The sequence below is a fragment of the Bombus impatiens genome, unplaced genomic scaffold (genome assembly GCF_000188095.3).
Source record: "Bombus impatiens unplaced genomic scaffold, BIMP_2.2 scf_0637, whole genome shotgun sequence".
Classification (NCBI taxonomy): Eukaryota; Metazoa; Arthropoda; class Insecta; order Hymenoptera; family Apidae; genus Bombus; species Bombus impatiens.
The window spans coordinates 904,821-930,487 of record NT_177056.1 but is presented as its reverse complement, the minus strand read 5'-3'; the positions used below and the strand labels follow the sequence as shown (position 1 = coordinate 930,487).

Here is a 25,667-nt window from a genome sequence, read left to right as displayed (position 1 = left end):
CTACTTCTTGAGACCTCAGAGACCTTGGTGAATATAAATTCCAACATTTTCGTCGCGCGATAGCTCGTGATGATAATTCTCTCGATTGTATCAGAAAATCCGTACAAAAATGCAAACATCGAAACGGACTATCACTCTTCAACGTCTCCAATCTCAATCGTCAATATGTCCTTTCCGAGAACTGATTATCTCCAGGTCACAAAATCCTACGTGAAACACGACGAGCCAGGTGACTATTTCGCTAAATCTGAAAAAATTGCTTCCACCTTGGAGGAAAGAGTCGTATGTGTGCTCGCCTTTATATATGGTCCGCGTACCATGTCTAAACTCGGATTTAAAACGCGATACATCACGGTTGGAGTTAAGAGTCGGAATTAAAATCTCGATAACGAATCACCCACCATTCCTATATCTCTCATATCGCATAAATTTAGTTGAAGCTCGTTGTCGCTTGCATGTCACTAAGAATTAATTACCACTAGACGTTCAGGTGGAGAAAATTCTTAGTGAAAGCTGCCGTTTTTATTGTCAAAGAATTTTCATGGAATTTGTGACTAATCGTAAAGCTACTTTGAAATTGAAAAGCGAATTTTGTCTGTGGAATTTAATAAGGATTAAATAATGTGGTATAAATAATATTAATAAGATAGAGTTTGGTTTAAAACGATAAAATCAATCGAAAAATGTTGAATTAATAATCGATCGTAATGGCAAGATTCTGATTCGAATTCGAATTCTCAAATATCAGTTCGACGATTTTCAAGGAGCACTTTTCCCAAGTAAGAGAAATGACAAAGAGTGGGTATTAATTGGCATAGCGTACAATCGAAGAACAGACAGGGAAAATGAAATTATTTGCCACTTAACACATTTCCTTTGATGGCCATCGAATTACCATGAGGAAGTCAAAGCAGGTGTAGACGATATAATCGACGGCACGTTAAAAAAGAAATTTTCAAAAGAGGATTTCCATCTTGAAAGCGATATAAGAACCCTCGATCCTTCGTCTCGATCTTTCCCAAAGCAGAGGATAATTTTCTACCGCATCTGGTTAGCAACTGCATCTTTCCAATCTCTATTCGTCCCGATGTTACCGTCGCTTGTTACAACCTCGTCCTAACCACATTCCGTCTTATCCATTTTGCGCCTTTAATTAAACGCTGCTTGTCGATATCTTATCGATATTCTCAATACAGTAAACCATTAATAAAATTACCCAAATACCGAAAATATTTACCTCGCCATTCGCCCATCTATTAAAAACACGAACAATCGTATCGCTTGAAGAATCAATCGTCAAAAATCTCCGCACTAAGCCAAACACGCGAAATGTTTTCCTCAACGTCCGCCAATCGGTCGAAAAGATCAACAACCATCTCGTACCTAACCGTGAAAAAAGAAAATCAATTTGCGTCGCAAGGGAGCAAACGATCCTAACCCTTTCCCGAAAAGCAGTAAACCCAGTAAGGAAAGCGGCGTAATCAGATAGAGCAGCCAGTGGAGGCGGCAGCAGGTGAAATTACAAGAGGGATATCGCTGTTCGAATTTGCCGGATCATCAAACAACTTGTCTAATACCGTTGTCCTGGCTGGTGGCCCTCAGCCTGCAACGCGACAATCTAAATCTCGCCCCTTCGGGGGATCAGATTTCCCCGTGTGCAGTTCAATGCCAGCTGGAATCAGGGCGGATGAAAGGACAACGGCATTTGGGGAAGACTCGGTTCATTTGCTTCCGAAGCTACCTGCTCTCTCTCTCGCTCTCTCTCTCTTCGTACTCTCTCTCTCGGTTCGATTCCCTAACCCATCGTTCTCTCGAGCCCCAACCTCCTATTCGTTCGACTTAACTTCCGCTTATACCGGCGGAGTTTGACTTGTTTGACGCGCTATCGATTGCGCCCCGGCAACGCTGCTCATTAGTAGCGAGTAATTGCCTCCACGAGTGCCCTTGACGCGAATGTATAAGGGAGAGAGAAAGAGAGGGAGAGAGGAGTGCTACTTGCTCCCCGGGGCATGTTTACGCGAATCAATTAACCGTCGATTAAGTCTTTCTTTTGGGAACGTTTCAGAGAGTCACGCACCGCTCAAGGATCTACGAACCGTGATTAGTCGTTCGTGACTGTTTCTTTCGAGCCAGGGGAATGGCTTATGTTTGGCTGGGTTCGAATTGCTTTCCCTAGATTCTTAAACATCGCGATGTAGACGATCTGCCGAGCACCAATTTACAAGAGTATTAATTTCAATGACTCGGTGCGAAGAAGAGATAACTCTCTGAGTTATCGAGGTTAACGCCTAAAGCGGTCGAATAGAAGCGAAGCTGTCCAAGAATATACAAGTCGAATGTCGACCCACTAATAGCGTCACGTTCCCAATAAATTGCAAGAGAACACGCATTGGGAGTGTGTCGCTTGATTAAGTTGGATTAGATGAGACGCTGGAGACCAATCGAGGGGACAGAAGATTTCAGTAGCAGAGACTACCGCCGAAACTACCGGCCTGATGAATCATGCCACGAACGGTCGCCACTTTTACGATTTGGCCACGCGTCCTATCTATCGTCGCGTTAAATACATACGTGATAAATCTAACCTCGTCAATTACACGTGTCTATTCTCCTTGTTTATCTCGTCTTACGAGATTCCATCTCGTTATTTCTGGTTGATCGTTAAATTTATAAGTTCGCGTATTTAAACACGCTCGGTGTTTGACATTATTCTAACAGAGCTATCGTAATCAAATCGTAAGATTATTTCGACGATCAGAAAGGAGCAACAAATGCAGAAATATCCGCAATCTATTTATTATCAATGATGTTTTTATAAGACAATCTTAAAATTTATTAAAGGGCTGGGAGAGACGTATGTGATTAATCATCTGAAAATCAGGTTCTGATTACTCCGAGCTAGTGAAAAGGGATCGAGCCAGCAGAAAGGAGTGTCCAGGGGTGAGATTTAATAAAAGATTGCCCTCTGGGTCAACGAAGGTTATGTCCTTTCGGCTAGCCTGGGCTTAGTCCCGCGATAAGAGCGAGGTTTAGAGACGATATACTATAGCGAGCCTGTTTTTCGATGGATCTTTCCACCCTGTAGCTCTGGGAAATCGCGTTTACCCTCGTTATCCTCGAAGCCACGGAAATGTTTCGGGGACGTACGCGTTTATTTCGGAACTGGAGTGGCAAAGTCTGTGGTTAGAACGAGGAATTGTCGGAGGAGGTATGCAGGTTAACTCTGATTAACCCCCGTGTTATACGAAGCTGTTTCGCTCCAACTGAACGTCCAAATAATACGCAGAATGTTTCACTCCACTCCGATATCCAAATTAATAAAAAAAAAAAACTTATCCAACTTATACGTTCGTAAATCTAGCTTATGTAAAATTTGCTACAGACTCTATATCTCATATAAGGTGCAATAACATGGAATAAAATTTTACACGGGTAAAAATGGTCCGCTGACTGATCAAAACGATTTTCGATTAAATCGCGATACCAAATGACACGATTTAGATCAGGTCGCCACTTGGGATCGTTCGAAGTATGACAGAACCCTGCGAGATCTAATGAATCGTCGAACGATTCAAAAACTGTTCGAATCAAGAGGCTAACGACGATCGTCCGTGATAATTTCCTCGTGTTTCACCTCTTGGTCCACTGATTGGACAGATTGCTGATTCGATCGCGATTTTAAATGACACAGTTTAGGTTAGATTGGTTTAAAACACGTCTGGAAGCGAGAGGTCGGATAAATCGTCGAATAATTCGGAAGTTGTTTGAATAGCCGGCGATCCCCAGACGAAGTTTCCCTCCCCAGGACAGTGCAGCCAGTCGATCTTAATTTTCCATCCGCCTGAACAGGGTGTTAAATAGCTTGGGACTCGTTGTGCCAGCGGAGGTTTAATTGAAGTAACTTGGTGTTTACGCAGCGACGTAATCCCTCGCCTCCGGCGTGATTTCGTTCGTCTTCCGCTACTTCTCGCTCACAATCCTTATGTACTATCCTTTTTTCTAACTATCTGTTGCTTTCGAGTGCCGAGCTTAGCGTCGGATTATTGTTAAAAGCAGCTTGCTGCGTCTCCGCTCTTCCTCTAGTCTTCTAATTAAACGGAAGAAACAGGGACTTTAGCATAGAAGAGGAAAGGGCAGTGCGTTCTACGCGGAACTTGCTAGTGGACTCGCCGATATAGAAGACGCTGTGCAGCATCTAACGTGTGTCATAAACGCGGAATAGCGGAAACCAGCTCGGAGATTACGTACAGTCGCTCGCGATACTGTTTGAACGCTTACGATAGGAAATTTTCGCACCAATGTACTGCGTGCGTTAAAAATATATAACGAACGTGTGTAAAACTTTCCGGAGTATTACGAACCATATTTATAACGAGTCACGGTCATCGCGGTTGCGATACTAAAATTTAAAATTCATCCGAAAATGTAGATAAAAATTGCAAGCGCGCGCGTACTGCAAACGTAGACGTATATCTGATAAAAAATTATTATATACGCAGAATAGTACGAGCAACTGTCTCCAACATACACCGTTATAGTATTATAAATTGATGGACAATCGGCAAGAATCTGACAATCAGTCGAACAAATGCAAATTACGTTACCTAATCCGTCGTAATCTGCGATGGTTTCTATCTTCGCACACTTTCGTCGCCCAGAGTAATTACGCTAAAAAGGAAGAAGCGAACGGATAGCAGCAGTAGCGATTCCTTCTGATTTTTCATTCCTCTTTGATATCAGCTGTAACGTGTATGCGAAGGAGAGGATCGTGGAAAGCGCGATAGGAAGTTGCAGATGGAGACGAAGCTCGGCTGAATTACGCGGAGAACTTGCCTTCCGGTTTATTACAGGGTTTAACTCCCTTTGCGGATGTAATCCGAACTTCATTATTTAAAATTCAACGTGGTGCAGCGATTGCATTCTAGCGCGGAACGACCTTATGAAAGATTCAGGCCAGGGTCGCGGCGGCAGAAATTGACCGACATAAATTATTTCAATATCTTGTCTTGCCTACGGTGTCGCGGACCTAGCGGCTACCTTCCTTCCGGAATAACCTTTACAATTTTAAGCGTTCCGAACGTCCAGCGCCGCGTTGGCCGTTCGCGTACACCGTAGACCAACGAGGAAGGAGCTCGCCTGTCGAAAGACTGACAAATTTACTGCCAGTTGATTTACGAAGTTTGAGATTCCGAACGTGTTAAAACAAGAACCGTGTCGGAAACACGTGTCTCGCGAGAAGGATGGCTACTTGAAATAAGAGACGCTTCTTTACGATTTCTACTTCGTGTAATCTGTGCTGTATTTTTCTATTAAAAGATAAGGCAGAAGGAGCGAGGCACAAAGCTATTCGAATACTTTTCCTGGCTGTCTTTCACAAGTATACCACAGATTATTATCCTTTCTACGCATATTTTGTGGAAAATTTGCGAACGCTAAAGTGCCACAGTACCACTTTGTCCGGACCACGATAAACGACTATCGCATATTCGAAAAATAAAGAAAAATCTCAAACATGTCCGTGTTACGTCTCAAACTATAAATGTACACGTGCCGAAACTCCAAAACTCAATATCCGACAAATAAAATTTATCGCGCTATTAATCTCTGAATCCTTTATTACCGATAACCAGTTGATCTAACGTCAACCGTCGCTAAAGGCTAGTAAGAATAACTTGAAAACATGGTGCACGTGGTAATCAACGAGTGTCCGAAGCGTATTTCCGCTTGATTTCCAAGCGTTCGCGTGCTCCGATCGCCAGTTTCCGGAATCTGGAAAACCCTTGCCCCGAAATGTCGTCTATACGAACGTACCTCGAGATGGAGAGGTTGGAACTGGTATTCGAGCGTCCTTCTCTGCACGCCACCTTCTTCCGGTTCGCGAAACTTCCCTTGTAAAATCACTGCGAAGATTTCATTAAGCGAACGTTTACTCGTCATCTGTCCCGGGATAATGAAGCTTTCTGGTGACAAGCCGGCGAGCAAGAGGCAGAGAAACAGTGCCACAGAGACAGAGAGAGAAAGAGAGAACGCTGAAAGAGAGCGGAAGGATAACAAGAAGCCCGACGAAATGAGAGAATTTACCGGCGGTGTTGCAGGCCGCGCGGAAACCGCAGAATTCCAGCGCAGCTCTGGAAATTTCGTTTAGCTAGCGGCGTGATTTAAGAACAGTCTGTCCTCGTGGATTATTCGCCGGTGATCATCAACACTGGTTGTTTGTCATCTTTATTGCGTTAACCGAGATACATTGGAATATAGCTTTTGTTACGATGTTTTCTAGAATGCAACGAGTCACATTCAGGCATCGTGATAGTAATAACTGAAATTTCAGAAGGTCGCGGTATAACGAGAAAATTTTCTTCGTTACTGGCAACTATCGTCGAGAATGGAATTCTTTTTCGTTGCTGAGAACCATCGTGGGAGTCGGAATTTTTTTGGTCATCTCCCGTTATCGTAGATTTTGATCAACGTCACTGATAATCAATACCCAGAGGAGAAACGTCAAATTCGAACTCCCAATTTTTACGTGTAACTTTCTAAATATCAAAGATGCGATTGCGCAGGCGTATCAAACAAAAACACGTCAGATCATCCAGAGAAACGAATAAATATAGGGAAATAAGGGCAACGAATTGCCTAGGAAGAAATTTGCTAAAAGGCAAGGATCGGATTGGACGAGCAAGAGGAGATCTCGTATTCCAAGTTTACGATAAAAGAAACAAGCCAACCCACGCAGCGGAGAAACGTCTCAGTCATTCGCAACAGCCAGCTGAAAATCACGTCACGATACACGTGTTCTCGCACCATTCCGCTCGCTTTATGACTGTCGCGTTCTTGTAGAAGCGTGAAAAACACGAATTCGAAGCTGTGCTCGCCTCGACGCGCCCTACCGTTTCCGTTCTTTCTTTTTTCTCCTCTGTGCACACGGTTTTTCACGGCGATTCGGGCGCCCCCGCGAACCTCGTAACTAGCATACACGTCAGGAACGCGGTCGTTCGACGAGATTAATCACTTTCAACCACGAACTTCACGATCCTAGTTAAATGATCCCGGTTAGAGTTGATTCGTGACTTTTATAGTCTCGGGTTACCATCGTCCAATTGGTCTTTACGACTGGGATGTATGGCGTTTTAAAGAGTTTCGAAGCCATAATTGGAAGAGTTAAGCAACGATGTAGTTGTTTAGAGTCGAGAGAAAGTTTGAAAGAAGACGAAAGTGAGAAAGTTGAAACAGAACAGAGTCGAATAATTAAAGAAGTAAAATGTTTAATGCGATGTAAGTACTGCAGCTTCGAGTCATTAGTTTGCAATTACGTGTCGTGTAGGATGAGTTGGCAACGTTTCGTAAATTATTTTTCCTACTTTTCCTATCCATTTCTTATATTATTTAAATCGGAGATTAACGTTGCAAAGCGTTTTATAGTACTTGAGTATATTAACATAATATTTGCCAATAAAGGATAGTTTTAAAAATAATTTTTCGAAATTTTCATCGTGATGTTACACATTAAAACAATTTCCGCCACTTTCTGTATTATTGTGAATTTTCATTGCCAATATTTCACTGTGACAAATCAACCAACGCCTGTTATTTATGCTTACGAAGTCGCGTAGCTCACCGACGCACGTATCCACGGCATAAACTAGTTAAAGTAGTATTTCCGTGGACCAATGGTATTAAAACTCGGAAATACAAGGGACTTTTCTTGATTCTTCGTGCGTCACGCGATCCATGTAACAACGAGTTTTTACACCATATGCAAATATGCTAGTCGGCCTCAACTTTTAATTGTGCGCGGGTGCTGTTCTCTCGACTCGGCTGCGTCGTTAAACGGGACAAGGCGCGACATTAATGAAATGCAAATTGCCGTGAACACCAGCTTTCGAAGAATTCTGGATAGGATAAATGGCGTTGATGCTGTTGAACCGTTTACGAAAACGGAAACATGGTGTAATACGAGAAGGATTAATTTAGGGCCATGGATTAATTGGAAGGTTAAACAGTGGCGTATAAGTCGATTCGCTGGTATTTTTCGTAAAACAGCGCTCTTCGTTCACCGTTCTAAAAGCTTCGTCATATTTTTTTTAAATCATGAAAACGTACCATGACATTGGAATATAATCCAGTCGGATTAAGTATCTTTTCTTAACTCAACGACTGCTCGTATATTAACTAAATAACGGATGAGAATGAGATTTATCTCTTAAATAATCCTTTAATTATCCTATCTCTCGTAAGTTAACCGCAAAGTTCCTGTTTCCCATTTTTCTGTCTTCGTAACTTTCTTCCTTGCCCATAACGAACTTCTTCGAAATCGAATCCTCGACCTCGGAAACCAGCCACCAACGCAACCATTAATCGCTTTGCCAAATAAGAGCCTCGTCACCTAAAAGTCCCCCAGCAATTCGCAGCTCGCGGCATCCCCGTGGCGCACCTGCACCCCATTAATCCCCAGCCATTAAACGTCACTTCTACACGCAGAATGTTCATGGAGGTAGGAGCAGGAGGCCGGAAATCGTGCATGCTGGAAGCTGGCAATTTATTAAAAGCGCATCCTCATTGTCACCGAATCTGCTGACAGTGCCCATGCAAGACGACTGCCTCGTACTCTCGTGCGCGTTATTATCCATTCTCACATGTACATATAATCGAGAATACACGTACGCGAAGTGGCTGTATTATCGTTCAAAGGTATCTGAACGGTCGATTATTTTCGAAAATGTAGTTAAGATGATACCGAATGACGCGAAAGTCTTTGTCTTCGGATTCTCCGATCTTCTTCTTCGCTGAATATTATAATTACCTTTGTCTTGTATATTCGATATTCGTAGTCAGCACGTTCTATACATTTTTCCACCGTTTAAATATCTACAAATGTATCACGATCGAGTCACAACGTACTATAGTTTAATTGTATGTTTGTCGAAATTGATTTTTAAAAACCGATACGCAACGACTAATTTATTCGTCGTTAATTTGCATGTTACTGCACCTTGCTTCGATTTGAAAACGCTATTTCCACGGATCGAGCAGAACGGCCAAATACTTACGAACATTAATGTACATAGACGCGTATAGAGAAATGCACACTCGACTAGTGTACGTCTATAGATTTACAGGCGGGCAAATACACAGACTCTCGTGTGCAACAGAGGACACACGCCGCTTGAATCCTGATGGGGACAGCCGAGCAGTTTGCGCTGGTTATTCGCGCGTCTACGTGTACCTGCGTAAGCATGTACGTGTGGACATAAAGGAGCGTGTCTGCTTGCAGACTAATCGCATCTAATGAGCCGCACCCCGTCAGCGCAGATTAAAGCCACCGGTTACAACGCGGTTAAATGGCCTCCTCTGGCGTTCCAGCCGCGGAAAAAACCACCCCCGTTCGGGGAATTATTGTTTCACGCGGACTGGACTGTCTTCTTTCCTTTTTTTGTCCCCTTTTTTGTGCCAACAGAGCGGTCTGTGGATATGGCGAACGAAGAGCGTGAGATAGAAACACGTAACGCGGCTATAGCGGCTTACGAAAGTATCGGAACACTTGTAGACACACCTTTTGAATATCGATATACTCGCAATATTTTCCGGCCATGATTAAATAACCGACATAGTTGAAAATAAATTACGTGAAAATATGCAGAGAAATTAAACGCTTCAGATAAACACCTGGATAATTTCAAATCTCTATGGATCATTGAACGATTCCAGTATATTAAACTTAATTCTGTCAATACTCATTTGGGCCAATAACGATGGAGATTTTACGAGAAATATCAGTAGCCATCGTCAATTTCAATTTTACGGTATTGGAAACTGAGTTTCTTCATAATAATATTAACAAAATATTTCATATTCTGTACATCACTGAACCTAACTCTCGATTATTTCTTCGAGAGAAGCTACCTCACGCAATTCCAAATAATTCGATTTAATGAATTTCCCAAAAGAAAGAATCGATATAACCGAATAATTCCAGAATATGAAAACCCGACGGTTTGCGAATTATTGCAAAAATATTGAACGTTCAGCTGGCAAAAGAAGGGAAGGAAGAGAATGCATAGGGAACGCGATTTGTAACGCTTTTACGATTCTCCCTTTTCCTGCCAATTTTCTTTATCTCCGGTGGCGTTCGCTGGTGCGGCTTATTTAAATTTTCACCGGGCGTGAAAGGGTGGCCGGTGTTTGCGTCGAACATTAAAAACACACGGCCGGCCACACGCCGTCTGATTAATCGCCGGGGAAACGTATTAAAAATACATTAGCACGCTGGCTGGAATATTGCCCGTACTGTAGCCCCTACCTGTTCGTTGTTGCACCGATATACAAACGATTCGAATCTCGTTACGCGGCCGGAAACCGCCTCGTTCGACGTTAGAACACGTCGATTAAACGGCAACGCGAATCAATACTCGAATTTCAGGCCGGAAATTTGATTAAATGACGGGAAAAAAGTACTCCACCTTCGCTGTAGTTTATATCCTTTTCGCAGTGTCCTTCCGTAATTTTTCTCGCAATTGGCAGAACAGATATTTTTCGGGCTCTTTTTAAGGTGCCTTTGTATAAAGTATGTCGACGCGTATAAACGCAACATCGCTAAAACTTGAAAAGGAATTGAGAATTTTATTCTAATATCGTGAAAACTGTAAAACAGAAGATTAAAAACCCTTAATAAACGCTATACATCTTGTTTCCTTTAAAACGTTTTCTAATCAATAAATAAAACGGTAAGTAAAATATTGTTTCAAGCAGCGATATTTGTTGTTATTTATTTTCTCTAGTGCCTGCTTCGAACTGGCGGTAAGAATCTATCCCTACGAAAAATGGGACGATTCGATCGCTGAATCGGGTCGAACCAGGTAGTCAGAGATCGGTTAAAACCAGTTTTAGAGACTCTTTCAGGATCCCCATGTCAGAATTATCCCCCATAGAAACTTAATCCCGATGGCCGCCTATTTACCTCGGTCAATGGCCATCTGGAAACCTCACACGCCGTATAATCTACTGCAACGTTCAATCTTCCACTTTTTCTCATTGATATTCAAATTCTAACCTCTAGTTGCTTCATAATTGCAAGTGACTCATCGAGGTAACCTTCGATGATCCGTGGAACGTCATCTGGACCAAATATATTAGGTCGTAACACATGTAATGCTCGTTTGAATGCTTCAAATTCTTTATTACGTTACGTCGTTTCTTCGTACTGTTCGCTATACTATTTTATAATCTATCAAATATAATCGGACAATCGGATACTCTGTAGTTCATAAAATTTCATTCTTTGCTTAATATCGTATCTCTGATATACGCTCGCGTGTGACAACTTGCAACGTACCAATTCGCGAATTGAACTCGCGACTCTTGGAATTTCGCTAATAATACTACTAACGTTAAAAGATTAATTCGAGGAAACGAACATTTCATACCTTACAGCCCGATACAATGGTGGCTTCATTACGGCTCCAATGACTCACCTGAAACAAAAAATGAGAGAAAGCATAATACCGCGACTGCAAATGGAAACGTAAAATGAACACGTAGTAGGAAGTTTCTTTACACGCGTGCTCCAACACACACGGATAAACACTAACACACGCATAGGTAGACAGTTTCAGAGGGACGTTTTGCGTTCGTTCGACGCGCGGTTTCTGAGATGTTCGCCGAGTAAATGGCAGCAGCTTTCATGCAGACGCGCCTTCAATCCCGGCTCTGCCACAGCCTTCAGTTGTAAGCCACACACATTCTTTGTTAAGGATAGCGAGGTCATTCCTTTCCCAGTAAAACTCTGGCATAAAAGGGAGGTTAGGAATGCGTATGGCAGGTTCGAGAAAAAGAGAAGGAGAATAGAAAGACCGGGTGAAGTTTCGTGGACCGGGGATAGTAGCCTTTTCATGCTGTCAGCCAGCTACGGGATAATTGTTGCTTTCAGGGATTTTAAATGGGGAAGTGACTACTGTAAAATGAATTCGAAGCGGTTGTATCAGTCTCTGGATTTACGCCAACGTTTGTCAGCATTTCAATTCACGAATTTTTCGCTCATCCTCGTAATATTCAATGAAATTTCATTAACAAGCACGTTCGTGCTTGTCGAACGTATGTTTGAATAAATAGAACTATGTGCGTGTTCGTCATCTTTGAATTCAGAGCGACGCTTGTTAGAGTTACTTTCATTCGGGTTATTAATTTCTTTTATCGACACGTACGTTTGATTTGAAATTAGATTTGGATAAATTGATCCACGTATGTACATCGCTATTATTTATCAACTTACGGTAACACATCATCGGCATCCTTATCCGAATTCTTAATTCTACAAAGTATATTTAATTGCTGGTGACAATTAATAACACGACGTGATAGTGGTGTGTATGTTGGTTAAAGAATGTACAAAACCTCTCGTTTAAATCGAATACTACGACAGGTAAAGCTGCCTTGTAAATTCAAGTTTGTCAAGGTAGAAAAACGCCAGGTCGTTTCTATTAATTCCACGGTTTTGAAGGGCACCGGCGATGGGTTTGTTTTAACACGAAGCCAATTTATCTTTCATCTTTGCCAAGGTTTCTTTCATCTTTCCCAGTCTCCTCTTTGATCCGTATGACAAGTTTCTATTAGCTTTATGGCACACAATACGCCCGTAAATCCTATTAACAGCCTTTCAGATTTATCCTGCATGCGTGTTTCGCGATAGATATTGGCCGTCTTTCGGTTCAAAGGCCAGGCGAATATCGATCCAATATTAAAGAAAACGATTATCGAACCTTTACTCTTGATTTTCGATGCTTTTTATCGGAGGAAAGTCGAGCATAGAATCATAAGGCTTCGTGTAAGCTTAAATTTATAATAGTTCGGCTCGCAGGCTCCAAGAACAAAGGAAAAACGAAGCGAACGGAACAGGGAATGATGAAAGATTAATAAAGCAAAGCAGGCGCCTATATTAAATGACTGTGTACACTTAATCATCCTCGGCAAACTTCCGCGGACATCGAACATTTACGACAGGAAATTACGGGCCGATTTATGGACTGATCTGATCGAATTAATTATCGAGTCTGTTCTCGTACACCTCTAAAAATTGAACGTCAATCCCTCGGGTCTGCATGGCGAAACGACTCTTCCATCGATTAATATCGTTTCGCTTATATCGAACAATAATTCACTGAAATATTTATCCGTCCGCTACAAGTAATACATCTCCAACGATATACATTACGTTTGTAATAATTCCCGAGTCTCTAGAACCGAGTACACGCTGTTCAATTTACTGTTTTCTAATTTTCTTCTTTCGTCCTTCGCTTCTTTCTTCTCCTTTCGTCAAAAAATTTCATATATCGAAGAGTACAGGGGACACTCCAAGCTGACAAATTCGATTTATTCGTTACATAAAACAACTTTACGCCCAGCGGGCATCCGCTGCAGGAAGTAACAGATAGAAAGACAGGAAACTTTAGCGAAGAACGTTTCCGAACAGTTTAAACAAGAGTCCGAATCGATTCTCGAAGGGAACTCGCGATCCTTCCATTACACGTTCCATCGTTTCTATTTACCAAAATTGTGTCACGGTAAATATGTGAGCTCCATGCTCTCTACGTACACACAGCGGGGAATATTAGTTCTACAACTTGCCGCGATATTGAAACGTTTCCGGTCGCGAGTTCGCGTTTATGCAAAAGCCCGGAGTTGCGGCTGAAACGAACTTTCGGACGCGCGGATGCGAAATGAAAGAATCCTACCTCGGATCTCCGGGAAACCTGGATTCTCGAGAAAACGACCGCAGGAGTCGATATAAAAATCTGGTACGGAGAAATCTGGCCGAAACCACGAATCGAAGAAACCCTGATAAAGTATTCGCGAGGACCTTTCGCTTTACTTTGATTATTAATCGTTTGAAACAAAAGATGCGATTGGAAAAATTCCTCTCGGTGTAGGTGGTATCATAGTCTATAGAATCATATTATAGTTTCCATCGTTGAAAGAAAAAATTCGTCTCGACGAGGTTAAAGGGACTGATAATTGATAAGCGATAATCCAATCTATTCTCTGTAATTAAATTTCGGACCTCGTGATCGCCGAATACCGACAAATCGAAGAAGAGGATCAAGGTAATAATACGTCAAAGCGGAAAATAATAAAGTGACTGGAGGAATTTTAGCGGAACGTATAAGCAAAGGTAAAGCGGCATCGGAAATTACGATTCTGAAGCGTGGCGGAAGTGCAAAGTGTAAAACGGGGTTGGAACAAGGTCCCAGATGCAATAAGAACAAGCCCCTTACAATCCAAGAGTCACGTACGTTACAACTTCGCACTGGGAGCAAATAAAACGTCACCTAGACGCGAAACCACGGGTAGACGCAGCGTCGAATGAAGTACAAAATCCAGGGGGCCAGATCTAACACGAATAGAGAGAAGGGTGATAACGAACTAACAGATTACCAAACTTCCTAATATTATTACCAAACTTCTGAATATTGCAATGAATACAAAGCTGCCAGTCGATATTTACGTCCCACGCGCGCTTGCGAGCCACGTATGATGTCGTAGTCGTAGAATAGACTCTATATGCAGCGATTGTACGAATATAATAAACGATCATCGTAAAGCGCTATAGTCGACGCAATTAGAATCAAAGTCGGACCAAGAACACGATCGTAGGTTTTCGACGAACAATATCCAAGACTCGTGTACAAATAGAACAGGGGTCGACTGAGAGATCGCACTTAAGAATCGGAAGCGTGCTCCCAGGCAAAGTGGATTAGAGCGATTACAGGCTGAACTTAATTAGGGACTGGCACATAAATAACGCGCCAGGCGTCAAGAATACTAGACACACGGCAACCTTCCGTCGTGCGCCTTTAATCCTGTCGACGTAATACCGAGCTAATTGTGAAATGTGTCCCGGCTGAAGACAGTACCGGAAAAACTCCCTCGTCGTCCACTCTCCCTCTCTCTCTCGCTCTCTCGCTCTCTCGTTCTTTTCCCTCTTCCTTTTAGGATTATCCCAACCGACGATTTACGATGACAAATCCGCGACGAGTGTTTCTAGGACCTTCGTTTTTGCGTGTACGTGTGCACTGGTACAATGGAAGAACCGGCTGACACACATAACCTCCTCCATCCGGTGAAGGTTGTTCATGGACCCATTGAATCATCCGGCGTCAGCCGGGGAAAATTCTATGCATCTTTGAGCGAGGAGGTTCACCAGTCCTTCCCTAGCTGATGCACGAGAGAGAGAATTTTTTTCTGTATGGCCTTTCTTCCTCCCTTTTTCTGTTTTCATAGTGGCAGAGTGTTTGGTGTTCAGGGATGGATGAGATTGGTCGTTGGGTGTTGTAAATTGCGACTCTTGTTCGAGATGGCAAGATGTTTGAACCGCTCTGGGGTTGTACCGTTTAACCCAATAAATAGGAGAGCAAAGAATTATCGATTTAAGTAACGAATCTTGGAAATTATTTGAACCAGACAATGCGAAACTCGTAGCTTTGGAAACGACTCGACTAAGTTCCACGTGTTCGAGAATCCTACAGTACCGAATCCTATGATCCATGATCGATCCACAACTCGTTTAATTTTCCAGAGTCCCTTGTCTCTTGAATCCACCCTTGATTTAACGTAACAAAATTTTACAATTTCTTGCTCCTAGCAAACTTAGCCATTCTGTGGCATTCCCCTAACATCATCCTAACGTCATATATCAAAGGAAATGACAGTCGATCCCAAATACAAGCTGAGCCGTCAAATAAATTTCAATTTTTTTTTCACCTACAGATACCATTGGTGAGATGCTCGAAATTTTCGAGATCCATAATGGTACCAACATGAAAACGACCTACACATCGCATAATGAATTCGATGTGAGCAACGATAGCGTTGTTAGAGGAGCAACGACAGTAGGAAACTGACAGTATCTGTGGAATGCGATTCAGTAAGGACAATGGTCCGCGTTAAAACGGCCCGTATAGATAACCTGGTGGCCTGGTTGAACGTAACGTTGTACACGCGTACCACGTAACGACGCGAGAAATCGATACGCGGCGAGAAGAGTGCACGGCCCGAGACACACGAGATACCTGCAACGCCACGGCTTGTTTGCCATTGCGAGCCGTGGTCAGAGGACTTGCTGATAAAACCGGTTTACCGGCCTGCGCCGAGTAAATAATTGGTTAAATAATTGGCCCAACCGTGCCCTGTCATTAACTCTGCTACAGCTCGGAACTGCTCTCGGTTTCGAGTCTATTTGGAGCCTAGTTTGGCTCCTGTTTTCGCAAACTCGAAAGATTGTGGTTGTTCGCGAGACTGAGGACTTTGGGTCAGATTTTCGGGTAGTTGGAGTTTGGCAATTTTTAGTGTTTTAGTCTGCTAAGATTCGTAACGTTCGTACGTCGTCGGATAACTTTTAAGAAGATTCGTTTAACGCTAAGATCATGTATGTGAGAAAGAGGCAAGTTCGTATAAAGAAATACTCTTCGTTTTACAACGTTCTCTTAGACTGTAGATTATTACGTTAGCGAACGATATACTCGTAACCCGATCGTTCGATCGTTCAAACAAATCAATTCTTCAAATAATGTATTCTCCAATGAGTTTGGATAATCGAAGTTCGTGGAAAGTTTAGCTGCAGCAGGGAGCAACCTAACTTCCCTAACGAAGTCAAGTATGTACCTTCTCCGGTCTTCCGGTTCACTGGAACAAAAACAAGTTCTGGTCGTTCCCAACTTATCTTTCCACGACACAATTTCTAAATATATCCTGATAGTCTAGCCTTCGTTAGCGGATCGCTTAATTAAAATTTAAGAAACGGATAAATTTGCGTAGTCCAGTTAATTGCAGGTTTAATTGTTTCCAACTTTGCTCGATCGATCGTAATTAATTGCTTAAGAGGAACGAGTCTTTCCTTTTTTTAACCATTTGTTAATATTTTACTCCTACATATTTGTCTTCGAATTCTTTTTACTTCACCTTTGATATTGGAACTCACAGTTGCAAACACAAATCACCGTGTATCAGGTATTTCGTTAAAATCGAACATCGAAGGCTATTTCTCCTGCACTATTCTAAGATCATTGACATTTCTACCGTGATAATATCCGTTGTTCGTAACACGACATTGTAATACAAATAATCAGCCGATTAGCTCCGTTAACGAAACGAGAGGCAAACATCCGCGTAACCTAAAAAACCAGTAAAACGAAAGAGTCTCCTAATTCCTGGTAATCCGATGGCGGACAGGGTGAAAAATACGAAGAAAAGAGAAAAGAACAATCGTCCCCTCTCTGAAGGACGGGTGGAGCAAGTTCCAAACTTGGGTAAACGTTGCTCGAGACACGGGGCAAAAGGAAGCAGCGGAAAAATAAATTTAAATGCCCCAACGTGTCCGTGCAATGTAAGAAGCGACGTTGCGTGGATTTCCATATGCAACGGCGTGCAGTTTAGAGAATAGCAGCATGTAGACACTTTGTACACAGTCACAGACACAGAAGGGACTAAAAGCGTTACGGCGGATAAGTGACACCGGGGGAAAAAAAGGGCGAAAGGGAGCGTTTTAAGCGCTCAAGTGCGCGGATACGGACTTGCATCGGTTGCACACCAACGTTCTACAACGGGAAATTGTTTCCGACAACTGCGCCGAAATCGCCTGCACGCTCGTGTAATTGGCATCAGTTAGAATTTGTTGTTTTTGACGAATTCTAGAGGGAGCCATACACGACACACGATATTCGCAACGACATCGGATCGTCAATCCGTTTCGATTTTTGCGAGGTGCCGCGCGATCGATATTTTTGACAATATACAGGTTGCCTTCAAAACGTCACACAGTATATATTACTTTACACCGTATGCGAAGACCATTGAATTTTTATCGTGTATCGTACTTTATTGTATATTTTGTGTAGTATTTTCAACCGTACTAGAAGCTAGAAGAAGAGCGAGCGTAGTCGTAACAATTTTTTTTTTACGGAACGCTACGTGAAAACCAACCAATGGATAGAACAATGCATTAGAAGTCGGGAACAAATGTTCGCGTATAAATTTATTGAAAGAAAAATGCGATTTTGTTAATTGGAACGAATCCATTCCAATTACTTTAATAGGAATTGGAGCGCGTTTCAACAGATCTATAAAACAGTAGGAGGTTTCTTTAAAAAAAATCGCAAACAAAAGTTCTTTGAATCGGCACTGTGAATACTGATTAAAAATATTAGATTTCGACTGCACACAGTCATGTAGAATTACTTTCGTTTTTCCTTTTAATTATTCGTTGTTACGTTGACGAGCGTATTTTCTATAAAATTACGACAACTTTCCACCGCGTTTCTTTCTTGTTTTTATATTTACTATACACGTCATCAGGTAGGTGTACGGTTCGAAAGCTTTTGTAGTGGATAGAGGATAAAACTTAAACAACGATCTATGGATCTTTAGATCGGGTGAATTGTGTGTGTAAAGACGGCTGCCGGGGACAGCGGTGATGCCCTAGATAGAGGGCAGCACGGGTTAAAACGAAAAAGGAGACGAGGAAAGTGTGAGCGTGATTATAAAAGCAATCGATAATAACAAGCAGAAAAGAACCACGTCGAATTTCACGTTAGCCGAGGAAGCGTTAGATAAATTTATCAACAGTGGAATTTTTTCTAATGATTAACAATGACGAAGAGTGAGTAATTGGGATTGCATACAGGGCGATAAAAATGGATCTAAGAACTTAGAAACTTATAAATCTTCATTGAGAGAATTCGATTCCCTTTCGATTTATTTTAAAGCGAACGCGTCTGTTCGTATTGTTGAATTTTATAATTGTTATGCACGAGAAAAGATGGTAAAAATCAAACTCCCGTCACGAACATCCTCAGACATTCCTCTCTACGAAAGGAATAATCTTGGCACGACTATTACAAGAATGTAACTGAACCATTCTCTGAAACAATTGACAAACGCGTGCACCGTAAAATCAAGAAATTTCGAGCGACGTTTTAGGGAGAAAGAAAGTGCGTGTGTGTGTGTGTGTGCGTGTGTAGTGGCGCGCGCGAGCGCAGTCGCTTTACATAATATCTTTGCCATTGTAAAATGCAAAGTACCGCACGAGTCTCGCTGAGCCAGCTTTTCCTTTCGCCGCGTTCGCACTCGGCGTGCAGAGTGCAGAGTGTGTTCGCGCGACGAGGATGAGAAGAAGCATGGAGACAGAGGAGAAGAAGAGAGTAGAAAGGAAGGAGAGGATGCCTCGAAAGCAAGTTTTTGTCTTCTCATGTAAATCGCTACGTAGACGGGCCGATTGAGGGCTTAAGCACATATTTTTGTATTCCCTTCTTAAGGCGAACCGATCCCGTTCGCCTCGAGTGGAAATCGATATACGCTGTAACGTAGACACGGATAAAGAGGAGTTTCGTGGGCTGGAGAAATTGTTTCCAAGCCGCGGATATAATTTTACGATGGCGCCGTGTAAACGCGAATGGCAAAACGATTCTAAGAAATTCTCTATATTAAGATGGATTTGTAGGTTAGGTCGGATTTAGGCGGATGCGTCAAGCCACCTACGTGTAGTCTATGGATAAGGAAAACAAATGTTAGGTTCTCGCGATCCGATTGAGTTACACCGATCATGTGTGTCATCTATAGGCTTTGTTATCCGTTTGACGGTTTTCTATCCATGCGATGAACCACGTCAGAGTTTTTGCACACATGTATGTATAGTCGAACGAGTACCATATTATGTACCATTAATTCGAATTCAATTGAAAATTCTTGATTTTTCAAATGTTGTTAACGATATTATAAATCCAAATTCAATCGCGCGAATGCGCTCAGGATTCGTTGCTAGAAAAGCCGAGGAGAAATCTATAGCACGGTACGTTTATTCCAAGATCATTGAAGCGAACGAAGCAAGGATGTTAGATATTATCGTGAAAAATTAGGCAGCTCTGTTTGAACCCAACCTAACTTAATTTAAGTTTAACCCACTCTAAAGCTACCTAATCCAGCAGGATCCGGCACAATGTATGACTATTTCAATCTAGCTCAACATAATGTTCAAACGATTGGACCTAACCTAACCTGAAACAGAATAGATCCTAGCTAATCTAACCAGTTTCGAGATTAATCCAGATTAATCCGATTTAATTCACTACTGATCGGGTTTAATCTACTTTATTCTACGATAACCAGGCCTAATCCAATTCTATTGATATATCAGATATTTAATACATGCAATTCGTACAAAATACACTTAACCTCTATTTATTATACAAACTCGATCCGCATAAGCGAGACGTTATTCGGATCTCATCCGTTTCTAACTGGAATTTGATTTATAGGCTGTTTCGCATAACCGGACATTTGAAATAGTCGAAAGAAGAAATAATTCGAGTGATTTGACGTAATTGATCGAAAGTTTGGCATCGCTATGTATTTTATGGAATGAAAAAATTTAAAAAGGAAGTTGGATGAGAATTATTTTACTTTTTTAGTTGCAAAAATTATTGTAAAAAGAGGAGGATAAAAATTCAATTGGAACACGAATACTGTGCAAACCCAATCCCAGGACCTTCGTCTAAAAATCTCTGTTACCTCGCCACATTATCATGATCGCTTCCCATCTGGTCACGTTCCATTAGTCGGACCTCATTTTCATGGAAACGCGTTCTAAAGAATAGATCGAATAATAATAATAATCTATTTCATTTAACCGATAAAATTTAACGAATTCGCGGAGCAAGAGAATTTGAATATCCTACGGGGAAGAATGTTTTCTGTAAAGCCCGAAGCTACACGATTCTACGCGAGTTTTGCCAATATTTCTTCGTGGCTCACAAGTGTCAGCAGTATTGCGAAACACATTCCATAGTATTCCTACGAGTTATGCCTGTATCTGCCAGTAACACGCGATCTCGTAAATTTAGCGGATCTGTAACCGTTATTTGATACACTTCCAACTTGATAAACTTCTATGAAACAGAAAAAATAGTCTATAGGCTTGCGGTAAATTCAACGATCGAGGCTCGTTCGTCTATCGATCGAATTTCCGCCGTAACAAAAGAAAATACTCGTTCGAAGCGATTTATTTTGCAAGATGGCTTTGTAAGCTCGATATTTCGAATATATGTATATATCGCTTGGGAAAATGTATAGTACAGTTTTTTTTACCAGTTTTATCGAGTGGAATGAAACGATATATCTTGGAGCTTTGCGCAGTAGCATGATTATTCTTCCGGCTAATACAGATGTCTTGCTTCCCTTCGCGAAATTGGCCAGTAACAACTTTCTTTTGTACAGTAATTTAATAACTCGGTAGTAGCTTCAACTATCCAGCTATCGTACGAATGACCCGCCAAATTCAAATCCACTCAGAAAAGAAACTCAAGTAATTAACAATTAAAGAATCTACTAAAATTCGTTTTAAGAAAACTGAATTCGTTTTGAATACTCCTCGATCGTCGATATAACGCGTAACGAACGTCGATGCTATCGTATAAAGATTCAATTTTTCTTTCTCTTTTTAAGCAAGTATCAGCGAGTATCCGTGACGAACCAACACACGTATCGCCGTTATCGTACAAAGATTCACCATACGAAATTCCAATCCAGCCATCTAAGAAAGAAAGAATCTATCTTTCTGACAACGCTACTGTACTTATTCTTTCTTTCGCGCGTTTCAGAGTTCTAGTATCACCGACGAAACACCCTTCCGGCAAACATTCGCGAGGAACCGCGTGATACGATCATCGGGCATGCCGGACGCGTGAAAGATTAATGGCGTCGGGACAGGCGCGCCGTCGATGGGATTAAAAAATTTAACGAACCAGCCGACGACGAGCGACACGAGTTGCACAATACCGGGCTAACTCGCTCCGCTTCCTCCCTCTCGACTCTCTTGGCCCGGAATAATAACGTTAACCGACGATATTATACTCGACCGTGGAGTTTCCGCGGATTCGCTTGTTTTCGCATTTCCGTGACTCTTTAGGAACGCGGAAACGTTCGCAATTTGAAGCTCGGTCGACACGGCCAGGCACCTGCTCTTTTTCATACACCGACAATTAACCGGTGTACGCGTAGCTAATCTGGCTGCACGATCGATACGAAATTTCCTGGCTCGCTGGAAAAATTCCTACATCCGTCTACCAGGTGTCTTTCGCCTGTCACCGCGAGCTTCCGCTTGTTAACGCGATTTTCCTCACCCCGTGTGATTAATGGATACGTTCGCCCGCTTCCTTGCAAGTCCATGTACAACAAATACATTCAACGCGTGCCTTTTATGTGGATTTTTCTACGTGACTTGAATTTAACATGGTCATCTTAATATCAGGTATCCTAAAATAGAATTTTATTATACCAAACGCTCGCACATATACCAAATAATTGCGTAAATACAATGAATACGCCCGATGGTAAAATAAATTTAACAAACCCACCAAACTCTTCTTCCATTCGTTCTGCGTCTAAATATGCAAGAACGCTAAACGTCGAAAATCCACAACACTGAAATATTTATTAAGAAGCGAAGGAAAATCGCTGTTTCGTCCTTACGTATTCCGTGGAAAGATTCGCCTCTGCCACTTACACGCGTCATTCGACGCTTCGGCACCCCAATTACAAAGTATCCAAGCTGCGAGCGAAAAATGTACGAAATAGAAATTCCTCGCGTCTCGAATCCCCTGTAACAGCCATATTTCGCAGCTTACAGAAAATTCTACACCATCGACGGGAAAATCGGCAGCTCGGTTCCCGCGAGAAAGTGAAATTCCTCGTAAACCGCCATTTGCTTGCATGGAATTCGTACGGGGTCACCGTGTATAAGTCGCGTATTTCTTCGGAAACGAGGGGCTGGAGGATTCGAAGAGGTGCTCCGTCGCGATCGTATTTCACACTTTGGGGCAACGAGTGCGGCCACATTTTCGGTCAGCTATGTTCCGCGGGTTCGCTGCCGTGTGTTGGTCGAAAGGTCCCGAAGGAAACGTTTACGGCCAAGTTAACGGCTAATCCTGGCCATAGTTACAGTCATTAGGTCCAGCTTAAAGCGACGTTATTGCTTACATTAGTTACCAACTGTTCCAACCGCTTGACTCCTCCCGCGTACCGATGTTCGATTTAATTACCAACGCTGTTTGTCAAACGGCTCTCTCCACCGTTGTTGTCGCTTTGGGAATTTTATTTGCTTTCGTAGAACGGATGGTGAAATTGGATCGATCGGGCATTTTTACGAAATTCAATGCGTGGACAATTTGTTGGAATCCTTGGGGGAAATTAGAGTATGGTGGGAATTTCAGAGGCTGGCGTTGCAGAATGTTTCGGATTTCGCGTTTATGTTGGTGGTAGGTTTTCGTTCCAGACTTTTATTCAATTTGTTTTCTTCGTTTGGAAAGTTTGTCGAATCGACGATGGAATTTGCAATTTCCGCGAATTAACACGGCGGAATGGAAATATGGCGAAGACAGTACACGCCAGGAGTTGCTTCTCTGGTTTGAAATTTACGAAGACTCAAGTTTTCGGGCTTGGAAAAAACTTGATATGAAACTAAAAATGTACGCTACGGACGAACTCGAAAGTGCGTCGTTAACATCGTTGATCAATGCGAAATTAATCCTAATGATCTACGTACAACGCGCACATACGCGGATAAAAGTGGCAGATCGATACTTTGAACATCAAAGTCAAACTCGGCAAGACTGTAAAATGAACAAGAATTAATTACGGGATCGTTTCTGGAAACAAACGGGGTTAATCAATCCCATTTGAAAGGATCCTCGAGAAGACGCGTGCAACAGAGGCGGATCGATAATCGCGACTTCGAATTCAATTTTCAGCAGCTCCTCCATTTACGACCACTTCTCCACTGTTTGCCAACAATGACCGATTACACTGGCATTTCGATGACCAATTGTGGGTCAAAAGGTCAACCAGCTTACACTCCACATTCGTACGCCTCATGCAACTTGTGTGCCTATGTGCACGTGTATGTGCGAGCGTCTACGTGGAGAGAGGATATCAGGCAACCAACGTTCCAGAAAGGCATACACAACTACCGAGCAGAGAATAACTCATTTTGAATTTACAGATTAGGCGATGAATCGAGCCGGATTTATGGCGTTTGACGGCCGCCTATTCGAACCAGAGATGCGACTAATCAGCATGATTTGAGTCGTATTATACGACGTATGGAATATAACGACGAAATTTCTCTCGTTGTTTGACGAGTGATACGAATGCTGATAAAACGATCAACACGTTTGGTTTTGCGATAATAATAAAGGAGGATTATCACAGATGTTACATGGAAAGGTAATTCGATTTTTTCTTAATTGGATTCAAGGAAATTCGTTGTCGAACGAAATCAAAAATCAGAAAGGATAGAATTTATCGCTTATTCTGCGTTACATTGTCCTGTTATGAGAATACCGAACCATTCGACGAAATTTTCAGTTATTCCATTAAGCAAATTTCAATTGTTAATTTTAATTGCTCTGTAAATGGTTTGTTCCCCTGGTGGATACGTGATTTATGTGAAAGAAAATAATTGTTTTCCTATTGTGTCTTCGCGATAATAATTAAGAGAAATGGATCTTACGCGAAAATAAATAAAAATCGACAAGAGAACGGAAAAAATTCGTTATATTTCATCGCCATAAATCACTTTTAGGATAAACCGTTCATCTTGAAACTAGAATTCAAATCATTCAAGGTTCTAAAAAATACTGTTCCGTAACGCGTTGTATATCTTGCACGAATATGAAATAACATAATTATACATATGTATAATTAATCAAGCGAGTCACTGCATTGAAATTATTTAATCAGCGGATTAATTTGTAAATTTCCTCGGTTAAATCCTCCATGTTATAATCTGCGAGCGAGCAGAATCTAAAAAATGTTTTCCAGGCACATCTTCAAAGTTTACTCGGCAAAGAATGTCTGATAAGAGAGGCTGGCACGCGATATTTTTCACAAGACTGTTTCTGAAGTTTCAATTTCATACATTCTCTCCTTTCACAGAATATTCCTGTATCTCTCGAGTTTTACTTCCTTTCTGTCTGATATTTATTTAGAACTTTTCCTTCTTACTAAATTCTACCATTGTTCTACACCTCTCAGACCATTCAACCGTCTAGCATTTACTCTAAAATGATTTAAGAAGAACGTGACTGTATTCGAATATCTCGTTATCATCGGGAAATATCTTCTTCTGTCGTGAATCCTAGTCTGAAGTATTAGGCATTTCTCGCGGAAGAGAAAAAAGGTATCGAATAGATACAAATTTTCATCGCTTGATTTTTTAAACCATCATTAACCAAAACGTACAGACGCAAGAAGTTGCTTTAAAAATCAAATTACGCAACGCGAAATATGTTTGTGAACGTGTGCAACCCGCTTCTGCAGCTGATTGTACAGCCGAAAACGATGAAAAGCAATTCTCCGTATCGATTTCGTGTTATCTAGTCACCTCTACGAAGGAGCTGAAAATGACCACGTTGCGTTTCAAGGCAAACCTGTAAACGTCCTGTCATGGATCCTGTTACTCGGTGTTTCAACATTTTCGATAAATTTGCTCTGCTTGCAAAATTCGTCGCATCTCGTAAACGAAGACATACGAACATTTTCCATTCTTTTTTTCTACAACCGACTCCCGAAGTGTGTCCCACGTGTGACTGAATCGCGTAATACTTAAAAAAAAAAAAAAAAAAAAAAAA

The 25,667-nt window shown here is 41.8% G+C and overlaps 1 protein-coding gene across 3 annotated transcripts in view; it reads right to left on the bottom strand.

The window, feature by feature from the left end:
* LOC100746746 overlaps positions 1 to 25,667 on the bottom strand; it is a 317,300-nt gene that overhangs the window by 275,939 nt on the left and 15,694 nt on the right. The window contains exon 2 of one of the 3 annotated variants that reach the window (XM_033322390.1): positions 11,421 to 11,468. The exons of the other annotated variants lie outside the window; for them this stretch is intronic. The gene's annotated coding sequence lies outside the window, so the exon portion shown is untranslated. The remainder of the gene's footprint in view (positions 1 to 11,420; positions 11,469 to 25,667) is intronic. 3 annotated transcript variants of the gene reach the window in all.